Source organism: Cibotium barometz, chromosome 5, assembly GCF_041138505.1.
Source record: "Cibotium barometz isolate CiBa-2024 chromosome 5, ASM4113850v1, whole genome shotgun sequence".
Classification (NCBI taxonomy): domain Eukaryota; kingdom Viridiplantae; phylum Streptophyta; class Polypodiopsida; order Cyatheales; family Cibotiaceae; genus Cibotium; species Cibotium barometz.
This window is the reverse complement of record NC_141050.1, coordinates 15,605,690-15,614,684: the sequence shown is the minus strand read 5'-3', so window position 1 is coordinate 15,614,684 and position 8,995 is coordinate 15,605,690. Positions and strand designations below refer to the sequence as shown.

General features: G+C 42.0%; 1 pseudogene; it reads right to left on the bottom strand.

Moving 5' to 3' along the window:
• Positions 1-299: 299 nt before the first annotated feature.
• Positions 300-7,523, bottom strand: LOC147638114 (uncharacterized; annotated as a pseudogene).
• Positions 7,524-8,995: the final 1,472 nt, after the last annotated feature.

Below are 8,995 nucleotides of genomic sequence, written 5' to 3'. Positions count from 1 at the left end.
GAGAGAGAGAGAGAGAACAAAATGATTAATAATTTAAAAAATGTAAAATATTTTTTAGAGAATTAAAAGAATTAAAAAAGAGAGTTACCCTTCTTCATCAAAAACATCCTTGACAACATGGCCTCTCCATGGCCTCAATCATCTCTTTACTCAGATCCACATCAACCTTATCTTGTTAGAGAGAGAGAGGACTCCATGTTAGGGCTTTCCATCCCAAGCCATACTATATATATGCTTGCCAATTGCAAATGTGTTGTTAGTTCAAAAACATTGGTTGCATTTGGTGTGAGAAGAGTGTCTCAATGCAAATAGTGTATCATCACCACACCCAAGCTAAGCATAGCCTAAAAGATGAGAGTGCACTCCAAGAAAACACGTCTCAAAATGATGCTTGTATAATACCTCATACACTTCAATGAGTAAGGCACATTTCGCCTAAAAATCCATCAATGAGCTTCTAACATAAGTATCATTGTTGTGAAACAAAATTTTGTTGTATTTTTGTTCCTTACTAATGTTTGCCATGCTTCTACAAGCTTTTCAGTTGTTGTAAACAACCGTGACTGCATCTATAAACACATCCTCCAACTACCTCCAACTACATCTTTTCTTACTAATGTTTGCCATGCTTCTAATGCTTTTCAGTTGTTGTAAACAACCATGACTGCATCTATAAACACATCCTCCAACTACCTCCAACTACATCTTTTCTAAACACTTATGTTAGTCATAACCTCTATAGGGACGCCCATTCTTTTATTTTCAAGATATTTTATTTTAGATGCACCTTTTATTTATATCATCTACCAAGATTAATGTGTCATATACCAAATAGTATTTTATAGTTTTGGTAGGCCCAAGACTTTATATTATTGCTTGCTATATTTTTGTAGAGTTTTTACGCTCATAAACTCAAAAGCACTTGTACTTTATTTTTATCTTTTTTGAAAAGCAAGCTTTTTCTAATACATATTAACATGGGTGAGTGGTACAAGGGTCCCATTCATCCCAAGGAAGATTCAACCCAATCTTGTGTTGACGATGACCTCTATTATCGTCTCCATCTCACTTTGTTTATTTTAATTTTGTTTATTAAGGTTTATGTTTTTAATTTGTGTATATATATATATATATATATATATTATGCTCTATTTTTTGTGATTGAGAATTAGAGTTCCTTCTCCAATTGTCATAAAGGTCCTGACAGTAGTATCAACGCACAAAGCTGATTAAACACATTAATCATGGTAGACATCATACTGTTGATTAAACACATTAATCTTGGTGGATGATATAAAAGGCGCATCTAAAATAAAATATCTTGAAAATAAAATAATGGAGCGACGCCCATTATTTTATTTTTGAGATATTTAATTTTGGATGTGCCTTTTATTTATGTCATCTACCAAGATTAATGTGTTTGATCAGGCTATATGCGCTAGTGTGATATTTACCAAGATTAATGTGTCTAATCAGCTATGTGCATTGGTATGATATGGTCTAGATTAAGGTGTTTAATCAGTTGTGTGCACTGACTAATATTATTTTGGATATAGGCGAAGATTAAGTGGTGGATTATCTGTTAATCGCGGGTGAAACATGTGTTTGCCCCTACTATGAGATATTTTAGAAGACATGTAAACACCTTTTATGGTTTCATATTTAAGCATCAATATTTTTAAAAGGCTAAGGCCTCATACCTTTGTACATACCAAATAGTATTTTATATTTTGGTAGGGCCAAGGCTTTATATTATTGCTTGCTTTATTTTTGTAGAGCTTTTATGCTCATAAACAACTCAAAAGCACATGTGCTTTATTTTTATCTTTTTTGAAAAGCAAGTGTGCGCTTTTGCTGCACATGTCGGAGCTAGGGTATAGCACATGTGAAATATTTGAGAAAGGTACAGATGATACCTCTCACCAAAGGTGGGAGTGGATGAAGTGTGTGATGCTCGTGCATTTGCCATATCTGCAAACACAGATATAGCATCAGTAGGTTCATGAAGACAGGTCAATCTTGTTTCTAATTGTGTGCGGATAAGTCTCCTCTTAATGTGCTCTTGCTCTTTTTACTATTTTTTTTTCTTTTTTGTGTATGAAGCTATATATATACATTCTCTCGAATTTGGAAGTTACATGAACAGGAAGAAGGTTAGGGAGGAAGCAATAGAATGTCGAACGTGAGTACATGCTCCCCCCTTCCTTGGGTAGATCATATTTCTTGCAACAATGATGGTTAGGGAGGAAGCAATAGAATGTCGAACGTGAGTACATGCTCCCCCCTTCCTTGGGTAGATCATATTTCTTGCAATGATGTTTTAGCCCCTTGGAACCAATTTGTCTAGTGGGTTATAGGTGGTGATGTGGGCAGATAGCTTTTTATGACCCTTGTGGCCACATCAAGTTGCAGAGATGGTAGTGTACGCTCCCATGAACAAACGGAGGATATGGCCTCCAACGATACATTTACAAGGGGAGACGTAGACTCATTGGTTTCTTGGTGGGTATTGACAAGGGTAGGTGTAGAGCGTGCAGAAACTTCTATATCAACGTGTGAATGGCATGAGGAGCTAGAAGCTTCCTGTGACTCCCCCCTTCCTGAGCTAGGTGGTATCGATCGATATCGTTTGGGAATCCAAACTAGCTCTGGAAGAAGTGGTGTGGAGTACTCCATTACCTTTCCCTTACCTCGGTCTTGAATTGTCATTGGGGTGGCAACATTTGGCTTACAAGATTTTATAGGCGATGTAGAGGAATTCAGCTTATGTTTAGGGACCCAAATCTGGTCATTCCCTTCGTAGTACCCTTGGGCTGCTAATAATATTTTAGGAATCCAACGTGATGTTACCTTGCCTTTTCTAGGGGGGGCGGGTAGCTACTTTCCTACTACTATGAGGCTTCTTGTCTGAATGAGATTGAGCAGTAGAGGTAGCCATTAAAACGAAGCTTTTAGGACCCATTTGTATGCTTTGGTAAAGTAAGCGGAGCCTTGGGGACCACACTGCCTGTCTCCACTCTTGGCATTGAAGCATTAGAGGGGTGGCAAACAATCAAAGATGGTGTAGCCACTTGACTTTGTGATTTTTCCTTATCTAGCGTTTTGTCCAGAGTTGATGGCTTAGGTGTGGGACCCTGAGTGGCCAGGCTGAGAGCTGGTTCTTGCGTTGTAACTCGTTTGGTTGCCCAATCAATATTGCACTTGGTAGCTAACATCCATTTGCGCCCTAAGTTTACAGTTCCCTCCATGGTACCAGCAGGCATAACCAAAAAGCTTTGAACCACAGTCCCCTTGTCATAGGCAACAAGAGCGTGCAGAATTCCCAAGACAGTGGTTTCTTCTTATTGATACCCTTAACTTGGATGGTACTCTTGGATAAGGGTGGTTTTCCAAGTTGACACCACACTCCATAAATATGATAGCAAATTGTGTCGATCTCCCGTATCCAATAATGCATTATATAGCACCTCCCCGCCATAAGGACTCTGTAGCTCAATTGGGTATCGTAGAGGCGGGTCAGATTCTAGTGAATCCTCCTCTGCCTCCTCAAAAAATGCTTGCGTAATCTCCAAGTTGGCCTCTCGTTGGCGCCTAACACGCTGCTGACGTTCTTTAGCTTCAACTCTCGCTTATATCTTCTTAAGCTCATCCTGTTCTTTAGCTGCCTTCTTTTGATGGATTGCATGTAATTCCTCTTGGCTTAGGGGGTCATAGTATCTTTTGAATTTACTCCCATTGAGGAATCCAACGGTTTCAACTCCGTCGAGAGTCTCCACTCGGATGGTACCTTGCGGGGTAATTTCACATACTCTGTACGGTCCCTTATTACCAGCATATTTTAGCTTCTTCTTTTCGTTACACACTCCATACATCAGGAATTTATTCCCAACTTTGATGTCCTTGTCTTTCAGGTGGCGATCAAACCATTTCTTCCTTCTATCCTTCTCTACAAGGGCATTGTACACCGCCAATTGTCTTTCTTCGTCTAACCGCTCAAGGATATACAAACACTCTACTAAGGGACATAAAGCCTTAAGCTTTAGATCCCAATCCGTGCGATGAGCCTCAACTGTCTTTGTCAGAATAGAGATTAAGGTCTTGTTGGTACTCTCGGCTTGGCCATTCGCTTGTGGATAATAAGGAGTAGATTTATAATGGGATATCATGAAATTTGTTGTGAGCTCCTTAATCACTTCATTTATAAAATGCGTACCATTGTCGCTCACAAGTTCAAAAGGACAACCGAAGCGTGTGATTATATTTTCAAAGAGAAACCTGGCTGTTGTCCTCGCATTTGCCTTACGTGTCGCTTTCGCTTTAGCCCATTTGGTCACATAGTCAGTGGCCACAATAATATAGCGAGATTGTGTTTTACAAGCCGCTGGGCTAATTGGACCTACAAAGTCTAAACCCCACTTTTCAAATGGTTGGTTTACTTTAATTGGATGTAGGGGCATCTGATCTTTCCGCCCCCGCTGGGGTTTCTTGTAGCATTGGTATTCATCACAACCCTTCACAAAAAGTGATGCATCTCGGAACATAGTGGGCCACCAATACCCTGATTGCAATGTCTTTCGCGCAGTTAAGTCTCCTAAAAAGTGACCACCGGCTACGCCCATATGTGCCTCTTGCAAAATATATAGATACTCATCCTCTCGGGCGGCACAACACCTAAGAACGTCATCCTTCCCTCTTTTATAAAGAGTCCCGGCCATTAGGCAATAGGGTTCGCATTTCTTGATCAGCTTCGATCTAGATCTTTATGAAGCTCTTTGGGTGGAAAGCCATTAACCAAGAAGTTAACAATCTTCTCACTCCATTCAAGCATTGTCTCCACCACCATGAACAAGGAAGTGTCAGGTAAGTCATCATCAACTCCCGTAGGAGCTTCACCATTAGGTATGCAAGACAAATGATAAGCCATGACATGTTTTTTGCTAGGTCTCACAAAACAACAGTGAAATCAAACTCAAGAAGAATCAATAACCATCGTGTGATTCTTCCTGTGGAGCATGGTTTGTTCACCAAATACAACAATGCTTGATGATCCACATAGAAAACAAACTTGGCAAGAAGGTAATAACGAAATTTCTTTACTGCATATATCATTGCCAACCCTTCTCGCTCCATAGTGGCGTAGTTCATTTCAGCATCATTCAACTGCTGGGGGCGACTGGCAAAGCTAATGGGGTAGTCTAGTTTATGTTCTCCAGGTTGAGTTAGTACACACCCAATAGCAAATTTTGATGCATCAATATGCACATGGAAGATTAAATCCCAGTTAGGCATTCGCAAGATTAGAGCACTCGCCAGGGCCTTCTTTAATAACTCATATGCACAGTCACAATCTTCGGTCCAAATAAACTCGATGAGAAGCTTGTACAATGGTCGAGCTATCTTAGTAAAGAATAAAATAAACCTTCGATAATAATCAACATGGCCCATAAAGCGCTGGACTCCCTTATAGTTTGTGGGTGGGGGCGATTCCAGAATGACCTTGATTTTACTTTCGTCGGTGGAAATCCCATTTTTGGACACTATATGCCCTAGAATAACTCCGTGTTTAACCTAGAATTGGCATTTGAAAGGATTCAATGAGATGCAGAAGAGCTGCTGCTGCTGCGCGCTGTGCTGCGGCGCCCGAGGTGCACATTTTCTAAAAATATTTTCCAAGCAAAAAAAAAAACCAACCCGTGTGAAAATAAAATTTTTATTGAAAAAAAAATTGAAAAAGAAAAAACCCCCAATTGACCCCGACCCCCGACCCCGGCCTCGGTCTTTTAATATATAATATAGGAGAGTGAGCCTCCATAGCTTTCTTTCAAGTGAGAGCTTAAGGGGAGTGAAGTTCTCTATATAGTCTATCCCTCAAGGAGTGGAGTGGGCATGTGGGACAAAGCCTTCACCTTTCCCCCCACAGGCACAAATAGAGTGTTCTGAGGGGCCACGAGAGCTCCGGATAGGCGAACACTGTGCTGTAAAGCATGCTAGGACCCCTTGAACGATACGCTTGTGTCTTGAGCTATCACACATCTTAGTCCAATTTCGACCATAAGTAAGGGGGTAAAAACGAGTTGAAAACAAGACAAAAACAAGTAAAAACGAGGTGCGAAACACCTGAGAGACCACTTGTGTGGGCTTCAATGGTAGTTACCAACGCCCGTAGGCTACCCACGTCACATGCATCTATGCTCTAGTCGGGTGCTAGAGTTTGAGCAACTAGAAAGCGTTTCAGTTTACGTAGGCTCACACCATCCCTCCACGTTAGCATCTTGGCCTTTAGTTGGAACCCAAGGAAGTGCAACCCAAGATCCATAAATAGCGGCTAGTGACTCGTCTTCCTCTGACTGTGAAGTCATGGAAGGGCATCCTACCCAGAACTCTGAGGAAGCAAGCCAAAACGTGCCAGTTTGGGCCCCACAACTCGGATCTAGCATGTTCAATCGTCTAATAGAGACTTTTAGTAGAGCTACGCGCTCTGAACCTGTGATGACAAGTGAAGTAAACGAAGGAGGTGGGGAAGTAGATTCGCCATTCACATCTCATGTAGACCCTGCCCTCCCAAAGAGTGTCCATGTGGATATTCTACCCACTTCATTTAATGAAGGCCCTACTGAGCTACCACCTTCTGATGCTCTTCCTAAAGTAGAGGCCCCTGGAAGTCAAACCACAAGAAGTGACATTGCGCCCACTTCGAGAGAACCTTTTGGCACACCAAGTTTGGATGGGATATTTCTCAATAAAAATTGGGAATATGACCTACACACGGAGACTCTGACTGACCTATACACGGGTTACACATACCATGTAGGTTGGTTAGAAGTCATACGATCTACATCTAGTGCCACCAATCTAGATGAACAACAACAAATGATATGTGAAGTTATCCATAAAATTATCCAATTCGAGAGAGGCAGAATAGGGGAGTGAACCTAGTTTCAATTGACCCTATGAGATTTTTGGATACGGGCAAGGCTAAACAACCAACCCTGTCACAATTGGAGACTCGGTGAGTCTCGTAGATCCTTCGTATGTTGTTTTGCCTGGAGTCTCAATGCAGGTTGAGCCCACGAGCAGTAACTTTAGCTTTCCAACTTTGGCTCAACTTTCCATTAGGGAATCCACAATGCCTACTCCGATGATGAGCATGATGGAAAGTGCACTCGTTACCACTGTAGTTAGTACAACACCGCTATCTAGTGGTACAGTACCTACAACAGTGCGTACCAGTGCATATCGACCATATGTACCTATCGCTACTCATGCTTATGTAGCTCCTACGCCTCCTGTTATGCCAATGGCGTATGCTCCACGAATGCCTTATCAGAACCCTTATCCAAGAGGAGCTATGCCTAGTTACATATCATATCCTGCGTCAGCTACATACATACCAAGACCAACGCTAACTCCTGTCAACCAGGCCATCCCAGAAGTGCCTCCACCAGCTATGCCTGCTCACTTAGGTGATCTAGCAGCGTTTGCTCAAAGATCAGACGATCTTTTGCGGAAAACATGTGTGGCATACCTGAAAGAGAGCCTAGAAGCAAGGCGGTACAAGTTGCCAAGCTTACTCAGAACTTCAGTGGTGTGACAAAGATGTTAGGAAGCACATTGAAGTTTTTGAACACGTGTGTGATTCCTTGGAGGAGCACAATGAGACCTTAGGCTTAACCTTGAGTGGAAAAGCCAGAGATTGGTATCGAACTTTAAGGGTTGAAGAGCGTACTCACTATCCCACTCTCAAGAGATTGTTCTTGAAAGAATACATACGTGAGGGTGTGCTTTGGGGTGTAGCATCTCAACTCCAAAAAGCTGAACGCGAGGAAGGAGAGTCAGTGAGAGACTTTATTAGTCGACTAAAGCATCTAAATTCTCGTTGTATTCCCGATGAGCGCTTCAATAATAACCAACTTCTTGATAGATTCACCGGATTGCGCCACGAGAACATATACAATGGCCTAGTCATTAGAGGTCTTACGACGTGGGAAGCAGTCACTGCTAATGCAATCCAGTTATTAGAAGACAACTTGATGATTGCAGGTAAAAAGGTATCTTCGGAGACAAAGTCTGTTAGTTTGCAAGAATCTGGGCACGAGCCAATGATTGTAAAACCTATTGCCAAGGAGCCCAAGATATCCGAAATGTCTATAATACTAAGGCTCTCCAAGAATACTTTAGGGGTAATCGAGCTTCTCAAAATAGTCATATATACCCAAGAAGAGAGCAACAATGGTGTTCGGTTTGCTTAGGACCACATAGCACAAGTGAATGTCCCACATTCAGAGTTAAATTCAATGGGACTTGTAATACATGTGGTAAATATGGCCATCAATCTAAGGATTGCCTAGTACTTAAGCGTATGATAGCAAATTAGGCACCACTAGCCTGGTCAAACACACCACCTCAAGTACCCGCACTGATGCCTACACCACCTGTCGAGCAACCGTCACAACACATAGTTCCAAGGAACCCAAATTTAGTCCAGTCTGTGCCGTTACCACCGCCAGTGCTAGGACCACAACCTCCGCCTCTCTCCGAGGGTTACCCCTATAAACCAGATGGGTTGTGAGTCACATAGTGTGTGTGGGGATTATGAAGATATAGACCCCACTGTTCCATATGGGGATTGATACGTTTGAAATGACTCCCCAGTATTACATGGAGGATCAATCAAGCCTGTATATCATCTCGACAAGAGGGCAAACCTTAATACCTTTGCCAGGAGACCACCTCTTCAATGCTACGATTGTGGGTGGACGGCATCGTGTAGCGGAGTGCCCTAATAGGCTACAGAAGATCGCTACTCAAATGCAACCAAATCAAGGGAGCACGTCGGGAATGCCGGTACTTACATGTAATCGTTGTGGCATAGATCATTTGATTCCTCAATGTCCACATAATCCAAGCAAGATTACGCCATTGAATTTGGTTGAGGTCACCAATGAGGCACTAGGAACCACACCTGTTGTACCCACAAATGTAGTCACACGGTCAA